The following is an 18,008-nucleotide window of genomic DNA, read 5'->3' on the forward strand; positions in this document are numbered from 1 at the left end:
AATGCCACGCTCCTGCAGCAAACCTAATACATACCATATGGTCTTGTCCATTAATGCAATCTTTTTGGAAAGAAGTCATTTCATACAGTGCACAGATGATTGGGAAACCCCTCCAAGCACATATAGAATGGGCACTATTCAGTAACTCTATTTCGTTTACACAAATAACAAAAACTGACAAACACCTCATGGGAAGACTGGCTGCAGCAGCCAGGAAAACAATATTACAACAATGGCTACATGCTGACCCCCCACCACTGATATTAGTAAAACAAAAGTTACATTACATATATGGACTGGTTGGAAACCGTAACCAGGAAAGAACACGATACATCGAAATTCTTTGACACCTGGTCTACCTATATATCGCACCTCCCGCACCGAATCAAATGCCTCACAATCCACACCTTTCGACATACATCATGGTATGATATGGAAACCCTCAAAAACCACCCTTTGATCATGGAATCATCTCAATACCTAGCAGTGTTACAACAAGAATCAATACAACCCGATACTGCACCTCCCAGAAGTCACCAAACTAACAGATTACTGACATTTTATTTAAACTAATCCTCATAGGATCTACCCCCCCATGCTATTCGCCATAACTGAGCTGAATGTTTAAATTGTTATTGACATGTTTATATTTATTATCATAATCACTGTGATATCTGCTTCATGGAAATCTGTAAAAGTATGTCTTGTGATTTTGCTTTGTCACTTCAAATAAAAACAAGTTATAAAAAAAAATAAAAAAATGTGATTCTGAAGGTAAAGTCCATAAATACAAGGCACGATTCTTTGCAAAGGGGTTTTCACAAAAGAATGGAGAAGATTATGATGCTACTTTTGCTCCTGTACTTTTAGAACTTTAATGGCTATTGCAGCTGTAAAGAATATGATTGTGAGACATCATGAATAGCCTTTCTCAATGGTGACATAGTAGAGGAATTGTACATGACACAACCAAAAGGTTATGTGAAAGAAGGAGAGAACCATTGTGTGTGTAAGTTAAGCAAATCACTCTATGGGCTGAAGCAATCAGCTAGGGCATGGAACTCAAAGATTAATAAAGTCTTGTTAGATAAAGGCTTCACAAGAAGTAAAGCTGATACATGTTTATATTGCAAACACATAGGTGAGGAGTGGATGTATTTACTACTCAATGTTAATGATTTGATAATTGCTCACAAAGAGTATGAGGAAATTTCAATGCTCAACAGAACTCTCAACAAGCACTTTGAAACCAGGGACCTAGGAGATGTGACCTACTACCTAGGAATTCATATACAAAGAGAGGATGATGGAAGTTTTCTGTTAAATCAAAGTACCAACATTTGTGTTATCCTCAGTTTGGCATGACAGAATGCAAAGGTGTGAGCACACCAATAGACACAGCCTACTTAAAATTGGAAGGAGAAGATCTGCTGCCAAACAATGAAAAATACAGACAAGCAGTGGGGGCACTCTTGTACATTGCCACCACTACACATCCAGATATATGTGCTGCCATGTCAATTCTTTGCAGATGTGTAAGTAAACCTCGTCAAAGAGACTGGAATGCAATTAAAAGAGTAATGCAATACCTCAGTCAAACCAAAGACTTACATTTAAAAATATCTTCAAGTGGTGACCTAGAACTCACAGGATATGTGGCCTCAGACTGGGCGGGTGACCCAAGTACTCGCAAATCTACAAGTGGCTACTTGTTCAAGTTAGTTAACAGCCCAATATCCTGGTCTAGCAAAAAGCTAATCTCTGTGGCATTATCTTCTACAGAAGCAGAATACATCTCAGCAGCTCATGTTAGTCAAGAAGTGTTTTGGTTGTGCCAACTTCTAGAAGACCTTGTTGATCCCATGCCTCAGCCAATAGTTCTATATGAGGACAACCAAGGATGTATAAAGCTTGCAAACAGTGAAAACATCAATGCCAGAACCAAGCATCAATATGTTAGACATCACTACCTGCGGGATCTACTGGAACAAAATGTGATTGAGCTTGTCTACTGTGAGACTGACAATATGATAACAGATGCCATGACAAAGCAACTGCCAAGATCCAAATTGAAGAAGCTGAGAACAAGAATGGAACTAATGTGAGAAGTATTTGTTGAGTGGGGGTGTTAGACTAGTGTGTGTACACTATCAGTTAGCAACAAAAATCTTCTCTCTCATATACTGTGTTAGTGTCAAGGTCGGCACCCAACACCAGAACAAATGCCAATCACCCTGGTCTCGGCTCGTGCTTCGCCTGTAGTGTGACTGCCTTTGGCCTCGGGAGGAGCCCTCAGCTACTTGGATGCCACCAGGACTTAAACGAAAGGTGCAAGGCTAGAGGTTCTGGATAGGCAGAGTGGCACGACTGTTAGCTAGAGTCTTTTAGGCTGAAGATCGCGGTACAAGACGTTAGGCAATAGAGTAGTCAGATCAGGTCGGGGGCAGAGAATAAACGTAGTCAGCAGGCAAGGGTCAAACCAGGAAGTCAATCAGAAGGGTTAAGCAGAAGAGGTAGTCGGTATTCAAGCAAGGGTCAGGATCCAGAGGTGAGAATAGTCAAAAGCCAGGCAGGGGTCACAACAGGAATCAAACAGGTTCAAAACAGGTTTAGAAAAAGCTCAGAAAGCACTAGGAACAAACTCCTATCACGGGTAATGAACAGCTAGCTAAAATCCCTTTTGTATCGTTTGAATTTCGCGCCACTGAGCGCCTCTGCACGCTGATATCATCACGCCAGCGCGTCCGCGTCTATAAGGAAGACAAGATGCGGGCATGAACGCCTTATGGAGCCACAACAGTGCACCCCTAGACCACCAGGGGAAGTTATTTTTATCACAGTTATACTGTTGTTTACTTCTGCCAGTAGGTGTCAGTGTTCATGTTGTTGTGTGTTCATAAAGTTTCATTGAAAAATGTGCATTCTGGGAATAATCTCCATGAGGTGATGTTATATCCTTCCTTCTTCTGCATCTTGTGAGGAGAATATAGTCTCAACCATGCTTGCATCATACTGGTAAGAGCCCTGACTGTCACTGCAACTCCAGATTACCCAGTTACTCTGCTAACAATTAATAATTGTGTTTTCTGTGTTATTTAGCATTTTAATCAAGTGCAACTGTTAAACCTGCCTTTGTGGCCTTTATTTAAAACCCAGCTTGGCAGGAACCTCTCTTTACTGCTTGAAAGCTTTTTATACATTTTTACTGCAGCACACTGAATAAGTTGAAAAGTGCTTGGATGTGGTTTATTGGCCCAAGGCAAAATCATTCACCAATACAGCAATGTATCAGACCCCACTGGGATTGGTGGGATTGGGTCTATATACTGTCCAGCACCTGTACCTAATGTACCTAAAAAGGTACAGACAGTGCCAGCTGGGCGCAGCAAATGAGGAAGCCCGCACGCAAACAAGGATGCGCTCGCAAACGTGAGCAAAGAAACAGAGAGTGGCACCCACTTAACCCTTTTCAATGGTGGACTAGGGGTAGGCTACATGCCTGGCACCCCCCAAACTTTGCGCCCTAGGCACATCCCTCTTCTGCCTACCCCTAGTTCCTAGTTAGAACACTCCAATATTGTGTGGCTTTGAAAGGTTATATATGACCTGTGTGGTCACAGGCAGCAGGAATGTTTCCATGAATCAATACTAAACTATATGTATTCGTAAATGTATTCATGACCGTTTGTTTTCTAGAGATATCAGTGGCTTTTATTAGTTCAGCAGCCTGTGACAGAGGACACCATTCTGTCAGTCTGCATTACACAGACTGTTACCAGGTTTTCCCTTGAATATTGATTATCAATTCATAATATTAGCTATCTCGACTTTTTAGATTACAGATCTTTGGGGATTTTTGCAGTTTGCAGTACCCCTACTTTTATTTCCCTCAAGCATTTGGAGTAGCAAGACAGGCGTCTTACTGAAAAGAAATGCTGGCCTGCTCTCAGAGCCGACTGGCTCATATGTCAGTGCAGAGGGACTTAGGGCTGAGTCAGCAGCTTGTTAAAACCTATTACGGTAGATGGGTATTAATGCAGAAGGAGGGGAGATAGATGCCACTCCTGCCAAAAAAGATTCAATCAGTGCCTTGTGGTGGCTGTGTCAGTCTAAGTTGAGCATACGTCTGGCTGTGCATTTTCTGGGATACATTTATAAGCAGATTCAGCCTGGTACAGATAAAAGAATATTAAATATATCTATATAGATTTCCCTGATTAAAGGGGTAGTAACTTACTGTTTTCTGGCAGTACATCTCAAATAAAATTGTATTTTCTCAACTAATTTGTATTTATTTTGTAATTTGCATGTTTTGTAATGCATTGATTAAAACAGTTGCTCTGCAACAGACATTTTTATTTTCAAACTGGCTAAGTTGGGTAAAAAATTTATAAAAGGAAAGTAATACAAAAGGAAGGGCAAGGGTGCAACAGAGCCCAGCTAGATGGCTTACTCTACTCCTAGATACACGTATAGGAGGACGGCACTCCGGTAAAAAAACAGGTTTTTATTGCTCGGTACTGTAGAAATACATCGGCCTTACGCGTTTCGGGAACACCTTCCCTTAGTCATAGGAAGCCTTTGACCAAGGGAAGGTGTTCCCGAAACGCGTAAGGCCGATGTATTTCTACAGTACCCAGCAATAAAAACCTGTTTTTTTACCGGAGTGCCGTCCTCCTGTACGTGTATCTATTGTTGGCAGTGGGGACGCTGCGGACTGAGCACCCGGCACCATATGGGAGCAGCTAAGTGGTGGTGAGTTTGAAGCGGTCCTAATTGGTTTTGTGGAGATTACTCTACTCCTAGGAGGCCTGGAGGCCTGTTTGTTTTCAATCAAAATATGTGTATGTCATTTATCCTTTCTTTAGCACTATCTATTTCCTTACATCCTTAACTTACGGCAAATAAATTGGAATGCAGCCAGATGTGCGGTCATAATAAACTGTGTATTATCCAGAAAGCTCCAAATTACAGAAAGGCCTTTACCCATAGATTCTATTTTAACCAAAACTTTTTCCCTGTAATAATAAAACAGTACCCTGTACGTTATTTAAACAGTAACACCACATAATGAAAGTGTTTTAAAGTAATGAAATAAAATATACTGTTGCCCTGCACTGGTAAAATGACGTGTTTGATTCAGACACTACTATCAGTCATATAAAGAAGCTGCTGTGTAGCAATGGCGGAAAAGCTCGACCCGCACATCACTATCCCATACCTGTACTTGTACTCCCATGTATCTGCCCAAAGTGTCTTTGCGCCTACCAAGTATGATGATGCAAGCTTGAGTATGTTATGCACCCCAAGTGAAAAAATGCTATGTTTTATCTCTGGGCCACTGTTCATTTTAGGAAAAGAATACACTGGCTTGGACAAAAACAAACAAACACAGTGCCATACTTGCATTTACTTACCTTCCCATGCATCTAAGGATGACTGGGAAGGTAAGTAAAATGCATGTATGGCACTGTGTTATACTCACATATGTGCAGTCCAAAAATGTTACCCAATTTCAGGCAGCATAGGCATTTTTGACAGTTTTTCTTAAAATATGGGATAGTTCCTCAACCAGTATGTGTTATGAACTCTTAAACAGAGCAATGGTAGTTGGCTAGAAATATGGATCTCCTAGCTGTGTGAGGAGCACTGTTCATAAATGATTTCTGAAAGAGCAAGTTTCCCATTTAATAACTTTGTCAACGTTTGTTCTAACAAAATTGTTGCATTAAGCCTTAATATTGACAAAAGCATAATTCCAATTTTGTGAATACACTTTTTCCACCTTTGTAGTTAATTTTTTTTCTGTGGGCCAGTTTTATGAATTTTATGAACTATACCAAAACTGAACTGATTGCAAAGTCTACAAATTTACAAACACTATCTGAAAAATGTTTTAAAATTTTCATGCATTTCTGCACTATTTTACAGAGATCTATAACTGGTAATGACTGTCCTGTAACAGACCAAAGTATAAATAGATAGAAGGGTTTAATAGAGTTTTGGACACTGTTTCAATGGGAGGACAAAGTTTTATGTACTTGGAACTTCACACACAGTTCCATGGAGCAGCATAAATCAGCTGTAATTAAATGAGCTAGTAATTTAATGGTGCTGTCTGCTTGCAGAAAGTTAACTAGACCAAGGACCATGCCCCAACACCCCTACCATTAAGGGAGCAGTATTTGCAAAGTGTAGAAATGGTAGATCTTAAGCTCTATAACATATACAGATAAATAATATATAAAGAAAGGCTTTAGTTTGGTGGAAGTCTGGTGCCAGGTTAGGATTAGTTGTATCATTTCTCAAAGCCCTGTATCCTTTCTGTAACATGTTTCTGTGACTAAGGCAGGAGCGCCCATAAATTACTAACGTGGGGTCTACTCTTAGTGATGTTGTCCCATTATGATCTACATCCATAAAAGCATTGTTAGCATTCTGTTCCATGGAAAATTGCGAGGAGCGCCTGACGGCACTTCTCTCCTCCGCCACACCGCTCACGAGAGCGGCGCCCAGGGGAAGATGCTGCATTCATGGCGCGGTGACATCGTCACGCCGGCACGTGATGCCGGCGTCAATACGCAGCACAATCGCGCCAATTTAAAACTTGAAAAAACAGATACACTGCCCGTGTATAGGATTTGTATTGTACATTCCTGGGTGTGCTTGTGCTTATATTTTTGGACTGTTTCCCTGATCTTTACCTTGGCTTTCTTTCTGATCATTAATCTTGCTGCCTGTCTTTGACTCTCTGCCTGGATAAAGACCACAAACTTTGTTTAACCCTTCTGATACCTCACTTGGACTTTGTTACCCTATTTGGCTTCCTCCTTGGTCCTGACTGAGCCAGTAAGGCCCTGACAAAAATATTACTTAAATAGTATATTGATTTATGAGAGAATTTATATTTCTAAATTTAAGAAACAACTACTATCCTTTATCCAGAAACTCCTTATCCAGAAAAATCCCAATTACAGAAAACCTGTCTCCCATAGACTCCATTTTTTTTTAAATTGATTTCCTTTTCAGCTGTAATAATAAAACATTACCTTGTACTTGTTTCCAACTAAGATATAATTAATCCTTATTGGAAGCAAAACCAGCCTATTGGGTTTGTTTAATGTTTACATGATTTTCTAGCAGACTTAAAGTATGAAGATCTAAATTACAGAAAAATCCCAGAAAACCTCAGGTCCCAAGCATTCTGATTAATGTGTCCCATACCTGTATTTCTTATGTAACCTTAGTGTAATTAATATCTGAATGAAAAGAATGAAACAGGAAGGTCATTTAGTCAACCTATTTGTTGTCTATTCGTTGTCTTGAGATCTACTGATCACCAACTAAAGCAGGGATCTGCAACCTTGGCTCTCCAGCTGTTAAGGAACTACAAGTCCCACAATGCAATGAAGGAGTCTAATGAAGGAGTCTAAAGGCAAATGCATTGTGGGACTTGTAGTTCCTTAACAGCTGGAGAGCCAAGGTTGCAGATCCCTGAACTAAAGTCTACTGGTAGATCCCGCTCTACCTTTTGGACACCCCTGGACTAAAGATTATTGTTGGCACATAAATGTAATTGTATGTCTATTTGCATTTAATATGGCATGTGTTCTGGGGAATTATGCTTGAAACTGGCACTGTATGTGTCTTGGCTGCATTTTATATTTAATTCTGTATTTACCCTGCCTTGTATGCCAGATGTGTGAAATTGGCACTGAATTTATCTTGGCATGTGTACTGGGTATTATACATAAAACTGGCTTTACAATTTTCATGAAAAGTATTTTGGGGGGAGATGTGCATAAAACTGGCACTGCATTTATCCTGCCGTGTGTTGTGGGGGTATTACACATGGAATTATCCCCGGGATTTATATAAGAATCTCTTTAGAGACTTCCCTAATTGGCCTCCCCTCTAAAAAAATCACCCTGTGACTATGCTTGAATATAAATCACCTGACAAGCACTCAATGGTCAATGGTTGTGAGACAATGGAAGACTGTCTCTATGCTTTTACACCGGCTAATCCTGCAGTATTTTCATTATTTCCTAATAAAACATTCTAAAGTTTTATATTCTTGTAAACATTGCTTAAAACTGTTTTTGGAAGATGCAATTGCTAACAAGGCAGAGATCTGCAACTGTTGCCTTTGGCTAAAGGGGCAGAAAGATGCCAAAGGCATTTGTTAATCAGTATAGCTGCAGGACAACTCCACTGGAACAACTGAAAATATTCAATATTATGGACAATCTGATTTCTTTGTGGTGTGTTGTAGTAGTTTGAAACAGGTCATAGAATGTGAGTTAATATAGTAATATGATTTTTATAGTAATACAATTTTTAATGCTGTCTGGCAGTAATTTTTCCATTAACTTTTTTTGTGCAGCAAAAAGTCAAACAGATAGTGTAACTAGACACTAGGACCTTTATCAGTTGATCCAAGTTGTGTGGAGTTTGGGATTGAGTGGAAATTAGTAAATTTATAATACACATGTCATGAATATCCTGTAGTTTAATATAGTTAAAAACCGTGCTTAGCGGTGTCACCAGTTATAATCGGTGCTTAGTGATGTAGTTTCTGTCACATGACTCCTTAAAGCTTATGTATTACAATAAATGATGCCCTGTTGTAAAATATGAGGATATTAGAAGTCACTGGAGTTCCATGATCATATAAAAGCACAAGGCCGACGGCCAAGCACTTTAATAATCACGTAGCTCTTCTGTGGCTTATAATATCCTAATTTTACAATAAGGGGTTCTTAATTTACTTTATAACTGTTTATTTTTACTTACTATGTTACTAATTGTGATGTAACCTTAGCACAGTAAAGTCTCTTAAACTAACAATTTCTGCCCACTTATCTATGTGGTGCATCTTTCAAAGATTCCAGCACTGGGGAACTCAGGAAGAAACACAGAACTATCTTTCCTATGAAATTGTACTTTTTGTGGTGCAGTCATGTGCCAAATGCAGCATTATCCATCATCCATCATCCTGCAGGGGAGCGCTAACAAAAATGACTGTGTAAGAGGCCTAATACAGGTATGGAATCGTTTATCCAGAATGCTCTCTGTTATTTGGATCTCCATATCTTATTATCCTTATTGTAGCAGAGTGACGTGCTAATGACTGACCAGCTGGGTCTAATCAGTACTCCTTAAAACCCAGGCTGGTCAGTCTCTCATGATCTTTGACTGAGAGAGACAGGAAAAGAGAGTCTGGGTTCCTGACACTAAGGATCCTATGTACCTGTGCATAGGTCTGTAATATAACTGCCTTTTTTGTTATTTTTACTTATACTGTTGCTGAAAGACATTGTTGTTTTGGAAAGAAAACTGCCTTTATTTTTACTTGTTTGCAGCCGACTGGAAATAAAAGCCATTTTTCTTTAAGAGACTTATGCTGTCATGATGCTTACTCTGTGGGAACCTTTTGTGGAGGAAAAGTTATTCTTGGCCCCCCTTAGTGGAGTGAACAGTTTCAAAGTGCCCATGAGGCCCTTCTAGAAACTGTATCAAGTTCATGTGAAGTCAGCCTTAGGAAAGTGTCTTTTAAGTTGTAGATTGTCCTTAGCTGTGTTTTTTCTAGGTGTCATATCCCTTAGTTAAAGTCGTATCTGGACATAAAATTCCTGTCTCTGGTCAGGCCACATTCTAGGGTGTTAAACTTTCTCATGAGTTTGAATTCCCACTCCTTCCACTGGGAGAAACAGGACAAACACTGCGCCAATGGATGAACTCACACAGGTTTAACATCAAGCATGGCAACACAGATGTCCCAGTGGCAGCACACTTCTGCAGCAATACTCACAGCATCAAAGATCTTCGGGTCACAGTTTTAAAGGGTAACTTCAAGACACAACAGGAGTGGAAGGAGTGGGAATTCAAACTCATGAGAAAGCAGCCAACTGCAGCCATGGCAGCCAACAGCTCTTAAGTATCTGGGGATACTTGTGCCACAAGACAGCTCCACAGCAGCAACACTTAATTAAAACTGCTTAACCAAATCAAAGTAGATCTGAAGATGAAAGATCAATCAAAACATGGTTTGGGAGGATTAACTTCATTAAAATGATAATCCTCCCAAAGTTTCTGTATCTCTTTCAAACTGTTCCAATGCCACCTAAAAAGAGCTTCTTTCAGGGTGCAAATGGAATTCTCGCACAATTTGTATGAGCTAACAAACCACCCAGTCTCAAACTAACAACCCTGCATAGACGTAAACACAAGGGGGAGCAGGACTTCCTGACCTATACACTTAATGGCAAGCTGCAACTTGCACTCATTTGTTTTCACCATAAGGATTAGAAAGAATGGATCCAAATAGAACAACACAAGCTACAACAGCCTCACTACCATGGATACATCCAAGGGATAGACAGGATAGCCTGGAATTACCCATGGTCTACTTAGCCGGGGCTTTCTAGGCAAGCAGCACATGGAGAACTATCCCTTCATACAGACGACAAGCCCAACAGGAGTGGCTACTCTGGAAAACATCTTGTTTTCTGCAAATGTGTAGTAACATAGTAAGTAACATAGTAACATAGTAAGTAAGGTTAAAAAAAGACACACATCCATCAAGTTCGTTCCACGTCCTGGATGGAATTAATTGGGCTGGATAATTTTGTGTCATCTGCAAAAACTGATACATTACTTACAACACCCTCCCCTAAGTCATTAATGAACAAGTTACATAAAAGTGGACCTAATACCGAGCCCTGGGGGACCCCACTAAGAACCTTACTCCAAGTAGAGAATGTACCATTAACAAACACCCTCTGTACCCTATCCTGTAGCCAGTTTCCTATCCATGTGCAAATGACTTCATTAAGCCCAAAAGACCTTAGTTTAGAAAGCAGTCGTTTGTGGGGCACAGTATCAAACGCTTTGGCAAAATCCAAATAGATCACATCTACTGCCAGCTGTCTTACTTACCTCATCATAAAGAGCAATCAAATTTGTCTGACACGACCTATCCTTCATAAAGCCATGCTGATTGCTGCTCATAATGCCATTGACTAGGACAAAATTTTGATTGTGATCCCTTAACAAGCCTTCAAATAATTTGGCCACCACAGAGGTCAAGCTTACTGGCCTATAATTGCCAGGCTAAGATCGTACAAGAGGGGGGTTGTGGGTGAACTCCTAAGGCCATATAAAAAATATTTAAATACAATAATCCCCTGTCTAAAAAAAAGGAAAACTGGGTTTTTTGTTACAAAGTTATGATCATAAAATTGGTAAGCCGCCATACCACGTCAAGGTAAACCCCATACAGCGGTCCATAACCTGTTTACCTGTGAATATAATTTAAAACCTTGGTTTCAATCTGGACTAGATCCTCCCCCCCCTAGACAGGGGATTATTGTATTTAAATATTTTTTTATATGGCCTTAGGAGTGCACCCACAACCCCCCTCTTGTACCTGAAATGTAGCTGGAAGCTGTGGCTGAGCTTCATGTGGTTAGTGCACCCTCATACCCACCCCTTTAAATTAACGGTGGCCCTATGTCCTTGTTGTTTTTATTAATCCTTGGTTTGGGCAATTTCTCTCCCTTAAAAGCCATAAATGCTAGCGGCTGGGGAGGCTTTGGCCTTTTTATTACCAACGCCTGTGAGACACCCATTATATTTGTTGCACTTATCACTAGGTAACACTTGCACAGACCCACACACATTACACCTATTAGACTCCACATTTAGCTTTTCCTTTTTCATCTCCCTCTAAATCTATACTCACACCTGTACTTATACTCACACACATACACACACAAGTGTGCACTTATATATACAACTTTACTTTTCCTTCATTATAGTCTCTTCACAATCACATATATATATATATATATTTTTTTTTAAATGGGCTTTGGTCTGGGCAGTCTCCCCTTCAAAAGCCGCATATGCAGGTGGCAGGGGAAGATCTAGTCCAGATTGAAACCAAGGTTTTAAATTTTGATCACAGGTAAACAGGTTAGGGACCGTATGGGGTTTAACTTGACGTGGTATGGCGGCTTACCAATTTTATGATCATAACTTTGTAACAAAAAACCCTGTTTTTCTTTTTTTAGACAGGGGATTATTGTATTTAAATATTTTTTTATATGGCCTTAGGAGTGCACCCACAACCCCCCTCTTGTAGGCTAAGATCGTAATCCCTTTTTAAATATTGCAATAACATCTTTTCTCCAATCCATAGGCACCATACGAGATGTAAGTGAATCTGAGAAAATCAGAAATAGCGGCTGGTCTAAAAACTGAACTAATCTCTCTTAGAACCCGGGGTGTATGCCATCAGGCCCTGGAACCTTGTTTACATTAATTTTTATTAAAGATTTATGAATCATATCAGCCACTGACTAGATTGAGCTGAGCCATTAGTGCAGCTATAAAGTGAGCCAGGAACTCAGACTCCTCTATTGTATACAACAACCTGTGCCATAAAATTGTCATGCAACAAGTTTATAAATTTATTCCCATTAACTGATCTGGCAGTACTGTTGCTCCAGTCAATATCTCCCATTATCATTACTTTATCCAAACTAGTAGCCTTTTCTATTTGCATGAGGAGCTTCGCCTCCTCCTCCTCACTTACATTAGGGGGTATAGCATACGCATACAATTAATTTGTTGGACTCTTTACAATTGGTGAAGAACTCCACCCATAAGACTTCTGCCCCCTTATTTTCTAACATAACCTCCTTCTTTATATAAGCTTTTAAATCCTGCCTAACAATAACAAACAGACATACCTCTGTCCCTCCGAAACAAAGTATAGCCACTGATATCTACTGTCTAGTCATGTGACTCATACAGCCATGTTTCTGCCACACTGATCACATCATATTTTCCCTCTAGCACCAGCACCTCCAGCTCTCCCATTTTACCAGTCAGACTCTTGCATTTGCAAGCATACAGTACATTTAATACTGGTACCATATTGAACATATGACATGTGGTCCTCCCTATCCTTAACATGTTGCTGAATGAAGCTGGTTTTTCTTTCTGTTGCATTTTGACTGCTGCTGGAAGCTCTTTGTGTTCAAAATAAATGAACTGATCTTCTTTTCACCTTGGAGTGGCCTGCATTTATGCTAACAATCCCGCTATGATCCCCCCCCAAACTTCACAATATATATTCAAGTCCCCAAAATCACAGCATTCCCGATAATTCGTCTCTCATTGCCTGGGTTTTTGCCACCAATAACACATACGATCCTCCAATGAAGAAGCCGCACTCACAGGTCTTATCCAAAAGTATAAACGATTTATTTAAGAAACTAACGTTTCGGCAGCTTTGACAAAGGCTGAGGTGCAGCCGAAACGTGTGTGTGTGTGTGTGTGTGTGTATATATACTGTATAATCTACAGACCAACCAATTCCCTATGGGCCAGACTATAAATTATATCCTTATAAACGGCGCGTTCTGGCGTCAGAACGCGCTGTTTATATTCTTAAAGAGACAGCAATTGCAGCTGCTGCTCTGTCCTCTACCGTTGCTTCACATCAGTTTAGCTTTCAAGCACCACATAATAATTTTCTTACATCCCACACACGAAACACGCTTCGCCTGTTCCAGTCCCTCCCACGTATTGGCTTGTCTTTCGCTCCCGTCTCACATCTCGTGCAGCTGCCTCCCTGTCACAGGATTCCTCTCCGCTCGCTCCCCCTCCCATCCACCATCGCATTTGCAAGTCTCGCTCCCTCCTCCCATCCACCATCTCAAATCTCACTCCCTCCTCTCATCCACTATCTCAAATCTCGCTCCCGCCTCTCATCCACCAGCTCAAGTTTCACACCCCCTCCTTCCCTTGCCTCCGCTTGTCCATCACAGCTGAATGACGTTACATAGAGCAGGCTCCTGAAGAACGCAAAAGTAATAAAGGTACTAAAAGGGCTGCAGGGGAAAAAAATCAACAAGGAGGGACAACAGTAAAAAAAAAGTATTACATTTTGTAAAAAGCAAAGAAAGGAATTAAAAAGTAAACTCAGAAACTGTAGATTATAATCAATAATGTACCCCCTACTTAAAATTTATAAAGATATTATTAGCACCTCGGAGTTATGTGACCTGTATAAAAGCACTCGGCCTGCTGCCTCGTGCTTTTATATGGTCACATAACTCCTCGGTGACTGATAATATCTTTATAAATTACAGAACGGGGTACATTATTCACAATATAATCAACAAGTCATCATTTATGCCATAAGAAACACTGTAATAATAACCATATAAACGGTGCGTAGTGACGCAGAAACGCGCCGTTTATAACTTTAAAGAAACAGTGTTCAATACCACAACTGATCCAATACTGCCCAACAAATGACAAAAAAAAAAAAAGGTCCCAGCAAAACTAAAATAACAAGCCTGCATCATACCTACTAAGCACTGCCATGTGAATCGCCAAGTTTAAATCCAAAGAAATGTCTCAAAACCGGACCTAAAGTTCCCCGCCGCCATTGTAAAATTCTTTCACAACAGTGCAAATGCGCAGCACAAATATTGCGCATCTGCACCAATGCATTATGGGAAATGTAGTTTTTCCAATAAAACTACTTACAAACTCAAGCGCGGGGAAATTAAAAGTTGTAACAGCTCCCAGTCACAGTGCACTGTCATATCAGTACCACAAAAAAACGACTTCCTGACAGACCTTTATTTGAAAGAAAAATATCAAAATAATAACAAAACTCACCACAACAACAAGCAGTTTATTGTATAACCTTAATGTAAGTAAAATTCATTATATATACACGCATACAATTTATTTATTGAACTATAACACACACATACATATTTTATTCACACCCCTTTTTACTGATAGGAACAAAAAATGTAACACGGCCCCACCATTTTGTGACCATTTTAATGTCAATTAATTTTTCCTTTGTACTTTTCAAATTTTAGAACGCATGCGCTGTAGTTCGCAAACTTTTCATTACACACTGTGATCACCACATATGTTATAACATACCTGTACTGTGACCCCTAACTATTTCATGACACTTTGGTGCCCAAGTATTTCATGACAAACATAGTGATGGCCACCCCAGTGTTTCATGACACATAGGGCAGAGTCAAATTTAAAGTTTATGAGAGTTTCTAAAAAAAATCTAAATTTATTAAAAAATTAGAATTTTTTAAATTCAGATGAATAGGATCAACCTGCATACTCAAATCAAATTCCAATAAAATTCGATCAAATTCGATTCGAGTTTCTTCTCACTAAAAAATATATTTTTTCAAAAGTCCACCAAATGACTCCAGATTAATTGTAGGAGATCCCCCATAGGCTAAAACACCAATGTGGCAGGTTTTAGATGGCGAATAGTAGAATTCGAATTCTTAAAGGGACAGTACATGATAAATTTCAAAATTAGAATTTCGCATTTTTTTTACTCAAATCGATTTTAGACTATTCCCTAATCAAATTTCACTAAAATAAAACTCGAAATTTGAATTTAAAAATTCAAATTTTTAATTCAACCCTTGATAAATCTGCCCCTATTACAGTGGTGACCCCAAAGCACTTAATAGTAGACTCCATAGCCCCTCCATTGCCTTTCATTTTAAAGCAATGTATTTTTTTGTTCAACCCCCCCTTTTATTATCCAAAATAAGATAATTTTTTAAAGGTGTAGTTCACTTTTAATTTATTATATAATACACTTTCTCAGCAACTTTTCAATTGGTCTACATTTTTTTATAGTTTACAAATTATTTGCCTTTTACGTCTGCCTTTTCCAGACTTTAAATGGAAGTGAGAGGCCACTGTCCCTGGTAGCCAAACAACTATTGCTCTGTGAGGCTACAATTGTATTGTAATTATTATTTCTAATCTTTCTGTTTAGGCCCTCTGCCATTCATATTGCATTCTCTCATTCACACCACAGCCTGATCACTAGGGTAAATTGGATACTAGCAAATAACATCTAAAATCCCAAACTGAAGAGAACTAAAAAAAAGACCAGTTGCAAATAGTCTGAGAAAATCACTATCTACATCATACTAAAAGATAATTGAAATGTAAACTAATCCTTTAGGCACCATAAATCACTTTAACTTATTTCCCTCTTCAGACAGGTTTCTGTGTATACAGAGATGGTGTTCTGCCTCTCCAGTCTAAGCACTACAATGTGATCTCGTCTTAACTCGCGGTTGTGTTGAGATGTCTATAACTGCAGTCTTAAGCTGGCCATAGATGTTGAGATTTTTAAAAGATCAGATCCTGATCGTGAGACCACGATCTTCTCAGAACGATCGTACGATCATACGAATTTACCATCAACTAAAAAGACCAATTTACCAGGAAAACAAAGGGGAGCTGCCTGCTTGGCCCTGCAAACATAGAGAGATTGCACTGGGACCGACAAAGATTTTTTGACCTGGCCGATCAATTTCCCGACAGATGTCGGCCGAAAAATCGTAAGATGTACGATCGTTCGAATACCACTAACCACACGATAATTGGTCGGGCTTCCCTAAAATCGGTCGTTCGGCAAGAAGAATCGTCGCGTCTATGGGGAGCTTTAGGTAGATTGGCGGACAGTGACTCGATCCAATGACACCTTGAAGATCGTGAAGAAGTTTATTTAAAACTGTGTAGATCAAATACCGATGAACAAATGGATAGGTCAAAAAATCATAGTGTGAACAGCTAACAGAGCATGTAACTGAATGCAGGTTGAAGCTGGAATGAGCTAGAGTGAGAAGTAGGGGAGGAGACAAGAGATGAGAGGAGGCTAAGGGAAGAGAGATGAGACACACATAAGAAAAAGGCAAACAATGCATGTGTAACATGACACTCCCCGTCCAAATCTATGATTTCTAATAACAATAATAACTTTAGTTCCAGTCCGGGTATAATAGATATTGGAAGACCTGCAACAGAAGAGCAACAGGAAACATTACTACAATACTTGTAGAAGTACTTTTTCAAGTGTGGACACCGGACTTCAGAGGGGAAGGCAGCAACAGCACCAATCCTTCTTACCTCCCTTTGCATCAGGTCGATGTTGGGAGTCTATCTTCCTGTTTGGGCAGAAGCAGAACCAGTTCTGATATGAGTCTGAAGTAGTGTCTTGCAGAACCTTCTTTCATTACTTTGACTTCTGCTTTCCGCACCTTGCGATCGTTACTTGGAACAGTCTTTGTGATAAGACCGATAGGCCAATTGTTACGATGAGTGTCTTTTTCTTTGAGGAGAACAATGTCCCCAACTTGCAGGTCGGGTTTACTGACTTGCCATTTTCTGCGACTTTGAAGGTTGCAAAGGTACTTCATCTTCCAACGGCTCCAAAATGCATTAGCAAGATGTTGAACCCATTTCCATTGTTGTTTGTAAACACTGGTACAATCGAAAGCCTGAGGTGGAATAGTGTCTACCCCAATCTTTTGAGTTAGAAGGGTGGCTGGAGTTGACTTAGTTTTGTCCATGATGAATCCTGCATCTATTTCGCCGTTGGAGTGTACAACTCGGAGATAAGCTATGGCTTCCATGGATGCATCAGAAAAGACATGGATCTCCAGTTTGGTAGCATTCTTCAAGGAAGCAGGAATATAAGAGCGTGGTATCTTAAACTGTTGCAACGCCTGGAGGGACTGCTTCCAGGATTCCCACCTTTGTTGTTTTTCTTTGGATAAAGGGGTATCCCAGTCAGTGTTCTCTGTAGTGAGTTGTCTGAGTAATATCTTACCCTGAATGGTAAAGGGTGCTATGAATCCCAAGGGATCGTAGATGCTGTTCACTGCAGACAGTACTCCTCCTTTTGTGAAGGGCTTCTCGCAGGCTGATGTTTGAAATGTGAACGTGTCTTGTTTCACATCCCACAGCAATCCAAGGCTGCGTTGTGTGAGGGAAAGGTCAGATTCTAGTTGGAACTCCTTAGCACTGACAGCATGATCATCAAGGGGAGATGATTATGTGTAGTCTGAGATTGGCAGTAGCACGCATGTTCTGAGTTCTGGTGAGAAGGTCAATGGCCTCTTCTTCCGTTGGCAGAG

The 18,008-nt window shown here is 39.9% G+C and overlaps 2 long non-coding RNA genes across 4 annotated transcripts in view; one reads left to right on the plus strand and one right to left on the minus strand.

Annotated features, from left to right (window-relative positions):
• Positions 1 to 18,008, plus strand: part of LOC108698300 — a 50,471-nt gene that overhangs the window by 5,946 nt on the left and 26,517 nt on the right. The gene's annotated exons all lie outside the window — the stretch shown is intronic.
• LOC108698301 overlaps positions 1 to 18,008 on the minus strand; it is a 46,930-nt gene that overhangs the window by 2,336 nt on the left and 26,586 nt on the right. The window contains exon 1 of one of the 3 annotated variants that reach the window (XR_005963256.1): positions 14,384 to 14,502. The exons of 1 other annotated variant lie outside the window; for it this stretch is intronic. This is a non-coding gene — a long non-coding RNA (uncharacterized LOC108698301). Of the gene's footprint in view, positions 1 to 13,549; positions 13,915 to 14,383; positions 14,503 to 18,008 lie in introns of those variants that run through there. One more of the 3 variants, XR_001932610.2, reaches the window with a different exon arrangement.

Source organism: Xenopus laevis, chromosome 8L, assembly GCF_017654675.1.
Source record: "Xenopus laevis strain J_2021 chromosome 8L, Xenopus_laevis_v10.1, whole genome shotgun sequence".
Classification (NCBI taxonomy): Eukaryota; Metazoa; Chordata; class Amphibia; order Anura; family Pipidae; genus Xenopus; species Xenopus laevis.